The following is a 17644-nucleotide window of genomic DNA, read 5'->3' as shown; positions in this document are numbered from 1 at the left end:
TTCATCTCATCTTCTTCTACTACACCACTACCATCTTGTTCACTTACTTTGTAAATCATTCAATGTCTTGAGAGTACTCTTTCTATGTAGATCAAGGATCATCTCTGATACACTAGAACCTAAGGACTCCAAACCCTAGTGTGATCTCTCAACTCTTGGTAGAATGAGTCCTTGCTTTAATGTGCAAGACTCTCTCCTCCAACATCCACTATGGTATGCCATGAAGCATCCAATACATGTATGATGATTTGATTGGACCATAATTTGAGATCGGTTTCTCAACTCAAAATCTAAATCAGTTAAATAAATGAGTGATTAAGTCATCATTAAGCATAAATCAAACCACAAACAATTGAATGAAAGCAAAGATAAATACCTAAGAACTAGAAGTGAATAGAATAAGAATTGATTACATCAAACCTGGACACGAGGGAGTTCAGGTACTCATAGAATATTACAATGTAATTCCAACAACATGTACACATAAGATTTACACTAAGAACACCTCCCTCATGCCTCACAGACCCTATTCTGTCCTACTACTACATTGTGGAGCCTCCACTCAATGCTTAGAATGAAGACTCATGGTCTTTATTTATAGAAATTGATGCAAAATCATAAAAAAATCATCAATTTTTTATTTTTCTTCTCTTTAGTACCTCATTTTATAATTATAAGCTAAAGTGGGTTGTTTACTCACAAAATATGATCAATTAAAGCACGATAAGTGTCATGTTTATATGAAAACTTTACACATTCTAAACACTTATCACAACACCCCACTTTAGCTCTTTGTTTGTCTCCAAACAAAGCAAAACATAATCAGTTTGTACAAAATGGATCAAAATAATTTTTGCATTAGTTTGCCCAAAAACTGATATCAAATATCAAGGCATTGCTCACCGTAATAAAGGGAGTCCATTCAAACTATCAAAATACAAGGGCAAAAATGATTACATAGTTTTGAACACAATTTCTCTCATCAAAATTTCCATTCAAGTGCAAGAGATTTTCCTCCCCAGTTGAGTGTTTCACTTTAGGCAACCTTGTAAGCTTCCACTTAGTTTTGTGTTTTTATTTCCAATCACTATGAACACACAATTATCATGGATCACTAAGGTCTTTAAAGGGTTGTAATGTGGTTGGGCTATCAAGAAAGTATGGTTTTTCAAGATAAACAAAACTCACTGATAAGGGAATTTTAGTAGTATGCACATGACATGAGTTTCTTTCTTTCTTTTCCAACCTTGTTTGGCATTTTTCATTTCTCGCATCAAGGTGCATCAACTTTTTCACTCAGAGTTGCATTAATTTGTTTTCAAACTCTTCCTGATAACACTTGGAACTTTCTTTCTTTCTTTTTTTTTTTGTTCCATTACAACTCCTAATTTGCTTTTTATAACACACACATTGTTCTATCTCCCTCATCAGTAAGGAAGGTATGATTTTCACAATTTCAGGCTTAAGGTGCGTGTATGCAAAGCTAAGGTTCAAAAAGGACAATTCAGTTTATGTTGGTTAGCTATTCTGGCTCTAGGCTAAAAGTATTCAACAAAGAACATGTTTTGATCCTTTCATTGCTTCTTATGCTTAAAAGAAATCAAAACTTAACACAAAACAAGTGAAATTACTTAACAAAGATGTCTCACTCAACTCACCTTTGGTGTTTTGCTCCCTCCTCTTACTAGGTGGATTCTCTCTTTTTGTCAAACTGTGAACTCAATTTGCAATGCATCTTGAAACTTTAAGCACTGGACTTACTATTTTTCCTAATTTTGCAACTCCTTAAGTCTTTTAAAGTTCAAAAAGGTTTTTCTCCCAATTCTTGTTTCAACTAAAGCTCAAGAAGAATTTTATGTGTGTTTCTCAAAAGATATCAACTGCCCAAAATGTTTATTTTTATACTTATGCGATAAATAAAAGCAAAACATAAAAAAATAAAATAAAACTAAAATTAAAGACATAAATTTAAATGTGCAATAATTAAAAAGAACTTGATTAGCCAGCTTCAGCACTGGCAAATGGATTGGCCAATTTCAGTATTGGCGATTTGTCATTTTGATTCAAATCCTTGACTTGTTTAGCCAACTTCAATATTGGCTAGTTGTGTGTTTTAAGTACTAGTTAAGGATTCAAAGCCCTTTATTCTAGTTCCCGTCATTGCGCGCAACGTTCATTGAATGTTTCAAGGATCCTCATGATCTTTTCCTGAAATAGATGTGAAGAATAAGGTTAAGAAATGCATGTTTAGCTTCTACTCCTCTTGTAGCAGGTGGAATGACAGATCTTGCAACATTTTTAAATTTCAGGTGCATGGGACAATATCCTTAAAGCATAGGGTCCACCTCAAAAATCCCAAATGATGATTCTACCATCTCCTTTATCTGTTTGATCAGTCATCTCACTTGTTTAATAAGAGCTTTCTTTTAATCTTTCTTAGCCTTTTTCTTACTTTTGCTTTTAATTTGTTCAAAGATCACATTATCTGCGGAGTGAAACAAAATAAAAGAAATTCTTTTTTTTTTTTTAAGTTTGAAACGTTTCAAATAAGTGGGGATCATATATAACAAGAATTCACAATCGCTGCATATTTTCCGCTCAGCTGCATAGGTGGTGCTCAACCACAAAGTAGAAACCCAAAATTGTTATGCAACTTTTTAGAGGATTGATGACTTCTCTACGAGATCTCTTTCTAGTAGCCTAAAACACAAGATTTCAAATAAGAAAAGGAGATATGTATCTTTGGAACTTACCTCTTGCTTAAGATCTTTGTGAAAGCAAAACAAAAAATGAAAAACAAGACTTTACAAAATGAAAAAAATGAAACTTTACAACAATACAGACCCAATATTTACCAAATATATTCCTATTTACAGAAAGAATGGTTAGATCTACAAAATACATGAACTAAATCCCTAGCACCGGTGACAAAAACTTTGATGACTATTTTTCAACAACCATTTCCCAACAAGTGTACTGGTACGTAGTAATATTAACAAGTATCGTATCCACAAGGATTTAGCAAGTATATTGGTAGATTGATTTTTGAGTTTTTGGTTGATAGAGAATGAGTGGAGTAGGGGCTATGAATTGAGTGGAGTAGGGGCTATGAATTGATTTCATCTCATCTTCTACTACACCACTATCATCTTGTTTACTTACTTTGTGAATCATTCAATGTCCAGGGAGTACTCTTTCTATGTAGATATAGGATCATCTCGGATACACTAGAACCTAAGGACTCCAAACACTAGTGTGATCTCTCAACTCCTGGTAGAATGAGTCATTGCTTTAATGTGCAAGACTTTCTCCTCCAGCATCAACTCTGGTATGCCATAAAGCATCCAGTACATGTATGATGATTTGATTGGACCACAGTTTGAGATTGGTTTCTCAACTCAAAATCCAAACTAGTTAAATAGATGAGTGATTAAGTCATCATTAAGCATAAATCAAACCACAAAAAACTGAATAAAAGCAAAGATAAATACCTAAGAAGTAGAAGCGAATAGAATAAGAATTGATTACATCAAACTTGGACACAAAGGAGTTCAGGTACTCATAGAATATTACAATGCAATTCCAACAGCATGTACACGTAAGATTTATGCTAAGAGCACCTCCCTCGTGCCTCACAAACCTTATTATGTCCTACTACTACATTGTGGAGCTTCCACTCAATGATTAGAATGAAGACTCAACCTAACAAAAAATACTTGTGTGACCCTTTATTTGTGGGTTGGTGAGCCAACCCGATTCACCACGGGTTCAACCCGAGTGAGCCGGGTTCTAAGTGAGCGGGTCAAAAATCAACCCGTATTGAAATTTATAAAAATATTTCAACCCAACCCGGCCCGAACCTGTAGTGAGCCGGGTTGGCTCGCGGGTTCTAACCCATTTTGACAACTCTACTGATTATGTCGAGTGTTTCTGAGTTCAGAGAAGGTTGAAGATGATGGCATGTCATGATGTGATTGGTTCAGATGTTTGAGTGAGGGTTGATGACATGATGTGTTTTGGTTAGACAGTTCTTGAGAGTGGTAGGAAGGGTGAAAGTTAGTAATATAGGGGGTATAATAGTGAAAGTTGATTGTGTAGCCCATTTTTGAAGAAGGGGTACATGTAAAAACTAGGGGTGCATTCAGCTTGTTGTATACTTCTGATATAGGATTAAGTTTGTTCCTTTTAAGATTATGAATATTGTGATAGTTGCTTAAGAAAGTCTACTGAAGATTCCCATTGGACATTAAAATAGCATGCTATCTAGATGTGAATGTTCCTTTCACAAAGCTCAAGAGAAGAAGATGATGGATTGATTCGAAACAAAAAGGAAATGGAATGCACATAAATCATAGAAAATCGATAACAATTAAAGGAAGAAGAAAGCATAAAATGGAAATGAAAGGAATAGTAAAAAATGCGAGAAGCACGCCATTACAAAGCTAGAAGAGTTTAGGGACCTCTAAGCAAATAAAAGATACCTAAGGATGTCTCTACAAAAACCTAACCCTAGCTTTTAGAAACTAGGTCAAATAAGTTTACAAAATGAGAGACAAAAAAGATAATTATGGTGTGTGCAAGGCTAATTTCGTTCTAGCACTAAAGGAGACCAAGAAGGTGTCTCATATGTCTCCAAAAGAGGCCAAAGTGTGCTAAAAAAAACGAGACCAAAGGTACATAGGTACACTTGCTTTATGCCTTTTACTTTATGTTTTATGCCTTTGCTTTATCTCTTCCACATCATTTATGCTCCCCCATCACCATGCACCACGTAGCATTACTTTCTTACTCCTAATTAACCTACAAAGCAAATAAACATAGATTAGCATGTTGGCTTAACTCAAGCCAACTCTAGTCAACAAGTCAAACCTAGTCAAAGGTCAACAAGTCAACTAAGGTTGATTCAACTAAGTCAACTTAGGGAGTCAAAAATAACAAACACAAATGAAAGTGATGAAGGATTAGTAAACTTCCTTTCTAAACATGCTTAGTCTTCTTAAGCATGTGCCCCCATCCTTGGTTGGGGTCAATCCTTCATCAAGAAATTGCTGCAAAATCATCAAAAATTCATCAATTTCTTTTTTTTTCTTCTTTTTAATACCTCATTCTGTAATTATAAGCTAAAATAGGTTGTTTACTTATAAAATATGATTAATTAAAGCATGATAAGTGTCATATTTATATGGAAATTTTACGCATTCTAGAAACTTATCAACCTCCAATAAATTCTTTTGTAACCCCAAATCTCTGCATTTATTACATTTATGGCCCTACCAAATAAAGTAGGTGAGGTAATTAAAATATTTACTATCCTCAGATAATTTTTAAGTGAAACCCTGCACCTTCAAAGCTTTCACGTTTTGAAAAAACACTCCAACCTCTATCCGCAACATTTCTAACAGCGTTTTTTTTTTGAAACGTTTTATTGTGTCGCTGGTGAGCTTGAACACATAACTACAAATTAAAAAACAAATTTGAATAAACTTGATGTCAAGCAATATAATAAACCAGATGAGATGTCCACACGAGCAACAAAGAGAAAAAAAATAGAAAAGACCAACAACCGACAAATATCGGATGTCAAAATCCGTAAGTATAGGACATAAAAGAATTACCGAATGTTGAAATCCACAATGCAAACCACTATAGCAGATGTCGACATCCACAACAAACAAAAAATTACAAAACAAAAGCATTATTAGATGTCGACTTACGCATTATAAACCAGTATATCGAATGTCGACATCCGCAAAACAAAAAATTCAAAAAAAAAAGGTCAGTGGATGTCCACACCCGTAGCACAACCCATATATTGGATGTCAACATCCGCAACACAAAAACATTTTAAAAAAAATATAGCTTCCAAATGTCGACATCCACAACACAAAGCACTATACCCAATGTCGACATCCATAATACAAAATAATTATAAAAAATGGGTTTACGAATTTCGAAAACCGTAACACAAACTGCTATACTGGATGTCAACATCCATTTTACTTGACACTTCGTAAAAAAAAACTCACTATAGAAATCAAGAAACCATCGAAACGAAGTTTTAGTTCCTATTTTCTAATGTGGATATGCAATAAACTTAATTTATGTGGAGAAGAAGTGTTGCTACGTTGCAGATGTGGAGAAAAAAAAAAGAAAATCATGTCCTTGGCCGGATCTGGAGAGAAGGAAAAAGCTTGGCCAGATGTGCATAAATAGGGGACTTGCAGATCTCACACTTGCAACGCCCACAATTAAGTCAAATTAGGGGTGTTGGTGCATTAAAGTGGGGTTGTTGCATTAAATAGGAGAGAGAAAAATTGTTTTTAATATTTACTATGGGGCAATCTGGGAATCAATGTGTTTTTTGTTAGGGTTAGCTTTTGTACCTCACAAGCGTAAATGCTCACAAAATTCAAAGAAAAAAAATACTCATATCTCCAAGTATCAACGACTCTTATCGCTCACACAATTCAAAATGACAAAAATACTCATATATGGAAGTATTAGCGATTTTATCAATTATGGATAGTAAGTATGGGTGGCAAAGCCAGCCCACCCAAATGGCATGAGTCGGGTTGGAGTTTTCAACTTATCAGTCCATTTTGGTCTGACCCACTTAACTCGCCAAATTGTTAGGCCAAAGGCGGCCAGCTTGCCTTTGGCCCCTAGCCTGCTACCCCATTTTTATTTTATTTTATTATTTTTAAAATTAAAAATAATTAAAAATATTAAATTTTTTATATTATATTGTTATAAAGATATAAATATGCAATGCTATTATAATTTAAATCATTATTACTTACAAATTAAGTTTCAATGTTATAATAGAGTAATTTAACATGTAAATATAATAATTATTTTAATTTATCCAATTGAAAATATTAATTGATTAGTTAAAGACTTAGAAAATATTTATATGATTAAATATTCTTTAAATATTTATTTATAAGTATGTATATAAATAAATTTTACAAATAAAATTAAAAAAGAGATTAAAAAAATAAAAAAGTTAAAAAAAATTAAAAACAAAAAGTGGCGGCTAGCTCGCCAGTCCATCATGTGGTAGCATGAGTTTTGATTCCTTACCCGTTTCTCAGCCATGGATGAGCTTGACTTAGCCCATTTGCCAAAACGAGTCAAGCTATCCTCATTTGCCACCTCAATAGTAAGTGAATACTTCAAACAATATCCACGAGTAATGAGTAACATATAATATCGGCTTATAAATAGGTCAGGTGGGGATATCCAGTACTCATGCCCACCCGTATCCATTACCCATAAAAAATTAAAGTTAAAATTTAATTTATATTTTATTAGGTTAAATGTAATTAAAATTATATTATATTTAATTTACATTCTATTTTATGTTTTTTTAAATTTGATTTAAATTTCATTTTAAAAATCTATAAATTATTATTTTTAAATATCTACGAGTATCCATGGATACTTATAGGTTTTAAAACTCCATAGGTATTTTTTAAATGGATATCCAATGGGACGGGTAATAGTTTAGATTTTATGTTGTGGGTCGGGTAGCGTGTAGGCACTACCCGTGCCCGATCCGACCCATTGTCATCCCTACACATGATACACATTAGGGATATTTTGCTTGTTGTTCTTTATTGATTTTTTTTGTTATAACTGAATATTAGGAAATTCGTAAACTTTAATGCTTAAAATTTACTATTATTTATGAGATATTTTTATCATCTATATTATTTTTAATGATACACATTTTTATGAATATAATTTTTTATCATCTATATTATTTTTATATCATCTTTCTTTCTATTCTCTTTGGCTAAACTATTTATCAACCCATACATATTTCTTTTTCCATTTAACAAAGGAGTTGGGTCATATAAACTAGCTAAATCCAACCATTATAATACTAATTTAATTTACCCAATATACAACTAGTCTTTTTTAATGTGGTTGCTATTATTAATTACATCTTTACATGTTTGAATGTCTTGTATGTTACGCTTTTTTAAATGTTTATGAGTCTCATGATTCATGATACAAAACTATTTTTACCGGGATCTAGAGTGTGGACCTTTGGATAGGTGACAAGATTCAAGTTATGGCTTGTATGCTCTTGATAGCTGCAATTGAATCCCTTGTTGTCCAAAAGGAAAGATCCACCTACAAAAAACTATACGACACTCAAATAAGTAAGAGAGCTTTAGGATCTATATGAGAATATGAGTGAATATAAGAAAATGATTGTACTCCTTGGAAATATCATGTATATTTATAGGGTTTCTATGCGCTATGAAATCTATGATAAAATAAAAAAATAATAAAAACTTGCTATATTTATGATAAATCAACATGATAATAACAATAATATTTTATTTAACCATATATTATGTTGATATATGATATAAAACTATATTTATGATGTAAATAAACTATTGAGATTTTACTATATATTCTGCTAATATACGGTAATTTCACCAACAAATATCTATTAAAATTATTTAGCTACTTTATGCCAATAATGTTGAATGTGTCCTATTAGGCCATGCTCTTTAGTATATTTGTTGAGCTAGATAGATACAAAAGCCCCCCAAGTACGAAAGTTTGATTAGCAGGTGGAGTGAACTTGTTGCGATTGTAACAGACCATTTGGTTGAGTTGTAAGCGAATTTATGTTTGTCGCGCAATCAGAATCGCGATGGGACGACGAACCATAAAAGAAAACGAGTTTAATAAGAGATTTGGAGTCGTCACCACAATTATTTTTGGAAAACTATGGAAAACCATAAATAAAGAAAGTCTGCGAAAAACCAGATTTTTGGATCCGGGAGTCGGTTACGTGTAGGGAAGATGTTAGCACCCTACAACGCTCGCCCGAGGGTGGTACCTTTAATTAAAAATGCAAAGTTGATGTGGTTTTGAAAATATTAATTTTCCCCAAAAATAATAAGACAATAATGCTAAAAAGAAACAAAAATGTTTTTTTTGGCCCGACAAGAATTGACCTTGGTCCTATGTATTCTCATTTAAAATGAGAAATCAAGGTTTACGTAGTTCTTTAAAAATATATTTGGAAAACTATTTGGAAAATGATTTAATTTTTTGGAAGTGAACCTGACAAGGATTGACCTCGCTCCTACGTATCTCACAAGGGAGAATCAAGGATCACGTAGTTCTTAAAAAAGACTTTTGGCTGGAATTGTTGATATTTTTATATTTTGAAAATTTTATATATTTTTTATGTTTTTGAACTATTTGAAAATAAATGTGTCACACAACGTGAGCGGTCAGAAAACACTAAAAGAGAAAAAGAAAAAAAAGATTATTTTTTGTATTTTTGAAAATGAGTGTCACACGCTGGGGGCGACCGGATAGACACAATAAAGTGAAAGAGAACATTTTTTCTTTAGATTTTAGATTTTTCTATTTTTGTAATTTTTTATAATTTTCAAATATATTTTTTTAGAGGAAAAAACATGTGTACAAGAGATGGGAAAAAAATAAAATGAAGGTAAAAAATAAAAAATAAAAAATAAAATAAATGCATGAAGGGTGTAGGCATAAAACACAGTGGGGTGTAATAAGTAAAAATCTTAAAATAGAGTAAAAATACAAGAAGGCTGTAAATTCTGAAAATTTGGGGTGCAATTAGTAAACATAATCAGACCCAAAATAAGACCAACATAAATAGGGGTGCAAGGTTATCAATTATGGTGGTGCACGAAGTAAAACATGAAACAAGTGTGGTAGGGGTGCGAGGTTAGTAAACATCAGGGGTACTCGCAACATAAAATTGAAACAGGGGTGTGATATTCTCAATTATGGTAGTGCGCAAAGTATAACATGAAACAAGTGCGGCAGGAGTGCGAGGTTAGTAAACATCAGGGAGTACTTGTAATGTAAAATTAAAACAGGGGTGCGAGATAAAGAAAAAAAGGGGTGCACTGAGATAAAAAATGGGTGTATGTAAATATTAAAGATGGGGACGCGCGGAGTAAAGATGGGTCAACCAACCCAAACCCAACCTCTTATTTTTTTAAAAGAATCAGAAACCCTAAAGGGTTTATTTCTCTTCCTCTCACATGCGGCTCCTCCCTTGCAAAGTCCGCAGCCGTCGCACCACCACGCCACCACGCCACCATCAGCAGGCTTGCCGGCGACGCCAATCGTCGTTGACGACAAGAGCCCAGACTCGAACTACATTCGCGCGAGCACCCAGGGTCGCTGCCATCGCCAGCAACAGTCAGAGCTAGAGTCATCGTTGGCGGCCACTTCCTTGGCACAATTTCTCTCTTCCTCGCGTGGAGCCAACGCTGGAATCAAGGTTGCCGCACATTTCTGTTCAATCGTTTAGCTCGCCGCCGACAATTTTTTTCTTTCCTCTCTGTTTCCGATTACACTGAATGGAAGGGGATTAGGTTTTAGGAGATGCGGGTGTTTGGTATTGGAATGGGGGTTCCGTTCGGTGGTTTAGTTGGAAGAAGATTGGAGAAGGTGAATGTAGGTATGCAGGTGAGTAATGAAGACGAGAATGAAAGTGGTTCAGGTTCAATGCAGGAAGACGAGAAATGGGGATTGCGTGGCATTGATGATGGTTTCATGCGTGTTGGATGAAGATGATGATATTGATTCAAATGAGTTTGAGAATGAAAAATTGTGACGAAAGAATTGGCGAGGAGGTGTAGGTTATGAATGGATGATGATGTGCGAGAGTGTATAAATTCAAATAAATTCAACGCATACGTTCAGAAGCATCATTGTTAGACAAAGCCAACAGAAGTTAAGCAGCTAAAGGTCGTTACCTTGTTACCTTGTTGTAAAATCTCTTTCACTATATCCTCTTTCTGGATGCAATTTTTTGTCAAGGGTGTGTTCTGTTCCTATTATGTCCCCTCAATCTTAGTTTTTTCCTATTATGTAGTTCTCTCTTTTTGTTCTGTTCTCTTTCCCTCTGCCCCTTCCAATCTTGGGATGTGAGATAAGACTTAGAGCAGATGTTGCTTTCCCTTCCAATCTTGGGATGTGAGATAAGGCTTAGAGCAGATGTTGCTTCCTGCTCCAATACAAAAACAATGATGGCATAACTTATGCACATCTGAACATCTTTCAACTAGCCAATAGTAAAAAGGCATAGGTCTGCTCTAAAAAGGCATAGGTCTGCTCTAAAAAGGCATAGGTCTGCTCTAAAAAGGCATAGGTCTGCTCTAAAAAGGCATAGGTCTGCTCTAAAAAGGCATAGGTCTGCTCTAAAAAGGCATAGGTCTGCTCTAAAAAGGCATAGGTCTGCTCTAAAAAGGCATAGGTCTGCTCTAAAAAGGCATAGGTCTGCTCTAAAAAGGCATAGGTCTGCTCTAAAAAGGCATAGGTCTGCTCTAAAAAGGCATAGGTCTGCTCTAAAAAGGCATAGGTCTGCTCTAAAAAGGCATAGTCTGCTCTAAAAAGGCATGAGTCTGCTCTAAAAAGGCATGAGTCTGCTCTAAAAAGGCATGAGTCTGCTCTAAAAAGGCATGAGTCTGCTCTAAAAAGGCATGAGTCTGCTCTAAAAAGGCATGAGTCTGCTCTAAAAAGGCATGAGTCTGCTCTAAAAAGGCATGAGTCTGCTCTAAAAAGGCATGAGTCTGCTCTAAAAAGGCATGAGTCTGCTCTAAAAAGGCATGAGTCTGCTCTAAAAAGGCATGAGTCTGCTCTAAAAAGGCATGAGTCTGCTCTAAAAAGGCATGAGTCTGCTCTAAAAAGGCATGAGTCTGCTCTAAAAAGGCATGAGTCTGCTCTAAAAAGGCATGAGTCTGCTCATAACAAGGACCTTACGTTAACCTCTAGCTCTCTCTCTTTTTTCTTTTTCCTTCATAACAAGGACCTTACGTTAACCTCTAGCTCTCTCTCTTTTTTCTTTTTCCTTCACTTTTTTTGTTGTTTTTTTCTTTTCTTTTGTTTTTTTTCTTTTTTTTATTAAAATAGAATAAGAGACGTAAAACAAAATGGAACTATAATAAAAAGAAAGAAAAATAATATAATAATAAAATAATAGTAATAATAAAAATAAAAATAAAATAAAAAAGCACAAATAAATGAACAAAAAATTAAATTAAATTAAAAATAAAATAAATAAATAACAAAATAATAATAATAATAATAATAAATAAAATAAACATAGATATTTATTCTTTCTCAAACTAAAACATATTTTTTTACCTTTTTATTTTATTAGTTATTTATTTATTTTTCTCAATTGAACTTTAATTAATTTTTTCTATTATTATTTTTATCATTGTTACATAGACGAAATTGGGTGTTGATAGTTTGCAGGTGGATCGTGGGAGCTTTTGGAAGGCATTTTATCATGTTTTCTTTCTTTTCCCTTACAAGTATTAGTGTAATAGTAAGTATATGAACTACTCCTTTTGGCCTATTTTTCTTTTCCAATTGAGTTTCAACTTTGATGGCTAAGTGACAATAGTACCCATATAATTCTATCGCATCTTGTATTTACCTCCTAAGACCACTTAAAAACCTAGCTACATTTTCCTTTTCACTTTCAGATTGAAGTCTTACTTTGAGAAATAGAGACTTCAACAATTTAGCATAATCATTCACATACAAAGTCCCTTGTTGAAGCCTTTGGAGCTTCAAAAGAGTCTCCCTCCTATAGTAGGAGGGTACAAACCTAGTTGCATCAAAGTTTTAATGTCTATCTAAGAGGCTGTAGGTGGCTCTTGGTCATTAGAATTCATACAAATTTGAAGCCACCATGTCATGGCATAACCCTCAAATTCTAAGACTACTAGATCAACTTGTTCTTGATCTCCTACTAAGTGTACATGGAAAGTTGAGATAAGAGAAAAGGAGAGAGAAGAAATCCTACTCAATGAGGAAGTGCTATTAAAGACACCTCCCACTTCCCCTATTATAACTAAATCATAAATTTTAAAGGGAGTTTTCAAATCTTTTACCTCTTCCCATTTCATTAATGATTCTTATTTCTTAATTGGAACATATACTTTTGAAGAGTTTTTAACTCCATTTCCACTCCCATTGTTTTAAACTCCTCTGTAGATTTTCAAAAATCACACTTTGAGTTAATGTTGCATTACAAGATAGAATTAACTCAAAGTGGACACAAACATTTTTTTAAATTAGGCCTTATTACATCTAAAGAAAATCATTTCAAAAATACAAAAATTCCTTGTTCTTTTCTTTAGATATACTATTACTTTGGTACAAAAACTTATTCAATCTTCTTTCAATGGATATTGCAAGTATATCTTTGATCTAGGAGGAAATAAACAATCACATTTATGGTTTCTTAGATATATTTCCGATTTGAGGACAAATCGTCTTCACGAGGGAGGGTATGATGGAAACCCATCCAGGGAGCTACAACATGAGCCATGGCTAGGAGAATGGAAGAAGAAGAAAGACTTCAAAGAGCTCTTTTGATACAAATCCATTTTAATGTTTACTAAATATGGTGTTGTGGTGATTAAGCAAGCTCTAAGAAGATTCCCCTAGACCTTAAGATAACTAAGGTTATCTAGATGTGAATGTTCAGTTCTAAGAGCTCTAGAGGAGAAAAGAATTCAATTACTCAAAGAAACAAAAATAAGAACTCAAAGTTAACATAAAAATCGAATAAAAAATAATAAAAAGATGAAGTAAAAGATGGAAGACATGAAAGGGGAGGGGATTCAAGTGATGTCACGCCACTATGTGGGTCACAAAGGCAACCAACCCAAAGATGAATGAGTGATGTCTCCACTTGAGACTTAGCTCAAGATAAGGCTCGTGAAGATCACACTCTAAAGAGAGAACACCTCACCAAATGGTTGAATATTGTGTATATTAACTCCAAAGAATCAACCCGTTTACAAGTCTAGGAGAGCCCCTTAAATAGGTGATGGTGAGGGGCCTTTTAGCAAAGCAAACAAAGCATAGGGGTGTCTTTAAATAAAGAAAAAGAAAGCTTCTAGAAACTAGGTCCGAAGGTGAAAACTTTGGTGTGGAAGGTGACCTAGCTTGGCTACCAAGCTTCTCTCTCATGTGTGTTGTAAGACCCACTAAATTTAAATAATTAAATAAATAATTATTTAATAAATGTGGGTAAGAGAAGCCTTTATGGGATTAAATGCTAACCTTCATGACGTGGAAAGTATTAGCTTAAATGGTTGAGAGCACTTGATTTTTATGAGAGGACTTGGGTTTGAGTCCTATGTGTGTCAATTGTGTGTTATTTAATTGTTAGTTTTTTTTAAGAGATGCTTGGTGTGACAAGTAGGGATATAATATTTGATGTATGATATTATCATGAAATATGACTTGGTTGAATTGGTTGTGCACTTGAATTGCAATTGTGTGGTGATGGGTTCAAACCTTGGCTTAAGCAAAATGATTTCTTTTTGCTAAATTCAATTGTTGGCATGAATGGGAAGGGTAGAGAAACCCTAGCTGTCTAAGAAGGCAGCTGGAACGAGTAGAAAACCATTGAACAATCATTGATTAACCATTAAACACAAGATTAATGCAATTTTCGTTTTTTCTCTTCATGGCCATTAAAACTAAGGTTTTGGAAAGGAAATAAGAGAGAAATTAGAAAGGCAGAGCAATCTTTCTGCACAAACACACCTATAGTACTGAAAAAATAGAGAGTGGGGGGAGATTGGTATCAAGTTGGGAAGGAGATTGAGAGAAGGCAAGGAGAGGCTCATTGCTAAGGAGTGGGAAGTGTAGGAATTCTCAAATTTGGAAAGGAAATCCAGGTTAGGGGAGTTCTTACTGTTTATTTTCACTCTGTTATCGCATGAATATATGTTTTGAATCATAATGGAAGTGTAGAATCTATTTATCCTCATTTATCGTGTTTTTGGATTTTTTCCAGAAACCGCCTAGCGGCAGCTCATGCGCTGCCAGGTGACACATGCGTGTTAAGCCTACTTTCTTGATTTTTCTTGAACCGCCGGCGGCTTTCCGTGGCCCGCCAGGCGACGCCATTAGTTTTGTCTATTTTCTGGTTCGTGCGGAGTTTTGTGATATTTGTGTTGTTAGAATTAATTTTGTATGTGTGTATAAATGTATTGAAAGAAGAAAAACTGTGGTGAATTGAATATTGTGCGGAATTGGTATGAATTGGGATTCCATATGGGGTTGGGGTTTACGGGGTGTTGAAATAATGAAACATTGTGTCAGGTTGAATTATTGGATTGCTTGTATGATAATAGTATGGAAATAAACTGACATAGACTCGTGTGATGTCACCACTCATACTTTAGATTAAAAACGCTAATTGGAACTGGTAGTATAATTGGGGTGTGTGGAAGTCACGGTTGGTGCGAACAAACCTAAGCAGAACCCAATTTCTTCACGCACCGCCTGGCGGCGCGGAGGATGCCGCTAGGTGCCCCATCAGACTAGCAGAAAATTGTTCTGGGTGTGTTCACATGACGGGAGTGGTTGAGTGGGAAATTAAATGCGTTGTGGTATGTGATAGACTCGAATTAGTAAGCATGATAAGGTTAACAGGTTGAGTTGTAATGTGGAATGTGAAGTAGAAGGGGATTCATAGTTAATTAAATTGTATGTTAAGAACTGAGAAAATGATAGGTGCAAAGTGTGTAAAAATGCTTATCAGATTTATACTCACGAATGGATTATGCTGAGTGATGTCTTGAAGTGATGAAGATTATATGCATCCATACTAGTGTATTCCAAAAGTACATATATATTATTGACAATCTGGAAGGCATGATATATTTAATTGTTGATTTGTATTGTTATAATATTTGGATTATATTAAGTGGAATAGGATAGAGTTCAATTCAGTATATAAAAGAAAACATGGTGTGTATAAATGAGAATAATTGTCTTATTGACTTGATTAAGATGTGTTCATTATGATTGAGTTATTTTAGCATAAATGGATAATTGCACATGTGATGTGAGTTTGTGAAATGTGTGATTTGAGGTCCCGTAGGACCTGTTCAATGTGCCAATAATTAGTAACAATTGCGCTACTAGTATGGCGCCTAGCGGCGAGGGCGAGCCGCCAGGCGATATCAACTTAAAATAGTGGCAGTGGGCCCTGTATGTGCGAGGCGCCTGGCGGTAGTGTTGGTTCCGCCAGGCAGAAGTGGTGCAGCAGATGACCTGGATGGTGCGTGGCGCTTGGTGGTAGGCTTGGGCCTGCCAGGTGGTGACGGTGCAGCAGCACCTCTGATGGCGCGTGGCACCTGGCGGTGTGAGATGCCCGCAAAGCGGTCTAGACCCAGATTTTGCCTAGCGGCGTGAGATGCGTGCCAGGCGGTTTTGGTTCAGTGATTGTGCGCGAGGAAAGGTTTCTACATAGTTTTAGGTGATGTTCATGATGCGAGGCTTTGGCTAGGGACCCAGTTATGAGTGTATCTTGTATTGGGGTAACACGTGATCACTCTAGGTTGTAGCTTGGTGGTTTAGGAAGTCTAGTGGAGTGTGCGAGTTATGGCTCGTACGGCGAGGTTTCGGGTGATTGCCCTCTTCAGTGCATTCTGATAGAGCTTTGGTAGCCTGGGAACAACTACAAACTTATGTTTGTTTTGGAGAGCTCCACTTGGTGTCACGGTGAGATGTTGTGGCAAAGTTATTCCCACGTGTGGAATATCAGGTGGTGGCCTATAGTCAGAGGGGCGAGTAGACACTCGTGCAGCGAAGATCGATCATTGATCTCACCTAAAGGGTATAGAAATAATAGACGTCTAATGCAAGTATTGGAAATGGAGATCTAAGAAAAAAGGGAAAGAGTAGACTAACCCGGGTTATGTTATGAGATGATGTAATTTATATTTATTTGATATGTGTTTGATTTATTTAACTGAGCTCACCCTATCTGTGTGTGTTTGGCGATGATCATGTAACTCGTTACATGGGAGCAGATGTTGATGCAGGTGAGCATACAGATGCATAGAGAGATGGAATGGGGATCACTATGGGACAATTTTCTTAAATTTCATCATGGATTTTCCTTTTGTAATTTTTTTATTTATTACCGAGGATTTGGTTTTGTAATAAATGAATATTGCAATTTTATTTTTTTCACATATGCGACATTTGAAGACTTAATTTTCCCACATTTTTGGGAAATTGCGAGAATATATATGATGTTTATTAAATTTTATTTCTTATTTATTTTTAATAAGTAATTTTCGGCTAGAACGTTACATGTGTGGTTTGGGACCACATTCTAGAAGGTATACAAGGCCTCCCTCTCCTCCTTTGTGCACATGTGAGCTTGGTTGCAAGGCCAAAGCTCTATTGCACTCTAAGTAGTGCAAAGCTCCTCTGAATTAGCATAAGTTTAACCTACAAAACAAACAAGAAAAATAGTCAACATGTCAACTTAAGTCAAATCAACTATGGTCAACAAGTCGACCAGAGTCAAGTCAACAAAAGTCAACTTAGGAAAAGTCAACATAAGGAAATAGAAAACAAGGAAAAAGAAGGGTTAAATGTCTCTCTTCTAAATGCTTTTAGTCACTCTTCTAGGAATGTCCTACATTGCTTCATGGTAAGTCATGCCCTAATCATCTTCTTTTTGTGGAAGATAGTGTATTAAGCTTTTTTTTCCTTCCCTTAGCTTTGTAAAAATGTAAATAAGTATTTCCTTTAGGTCTTGTATTTTGGCCAAGCTTATATTTCCTTT

General features: G+C 35.1%; 2 long non-coding RNA genes across 4 annotated transcripts; one reads left to right on the top strand and one right to left on the bottom strand.

The window, feature by feature from the left end:
* Positions 1-5009: 5009 nt before the first annotated feature.
* On the bottom strand, positions 5010-10889 carry LOC114193057. 3 transcript variants are annotated; one of them, XR_003606211.1, is made up of 3 exons: positions 10782-10889; positions 8035-8152; positions 5010-5048 (listed from the first exon to the last, which is right to left on the bottom strand). It is a non-coding gene; the product is annotated as an uncharacterized LOC114193057 (long non-coding RNA). The 3 variants fall into 3 exon arrangements; XR_003606212.1 differs by having other exon boundaries at positions 8054-8152; XR_003606213.1 differs by lacking the exon at positions 5010-5048 and adding an exon at positions 7090-7173.
* On the top strand, positions 9844-17086 carry LOC114193058. The gene is made up of 3 exons (XR_003606214.1): positions 9844-10773; positions 12286-12358; positions 16878-17086. It is a non-coding gene; the product is annotated as an uncharacterized LOC114193058 (long non-coding RNA).
* The last annotated feature ends 558 nt before the right edge of the window (positions 17087-17644 follow it).

This window comes from Vigna unguiculata, chromosome 8 (assembly GCF_004118075.2).
Source record: "Vigna unguiculata cultivar IT97K-499-35 chromosome 8, ASM411807v1, whole genome shotgun sequence".
Taxonomy (NCBI): domain Eukaryota; kingdom Viridiplantae; phylum Streptophyta; class Magnoliopsida; order Fabales; family Fabaceae; genus Vigna; species Vigna unguiculata.
Note: the sequence above shows the minus strand (reverse complement) of the source record. Positions and strands in the feature narration are given on the sequence as shown.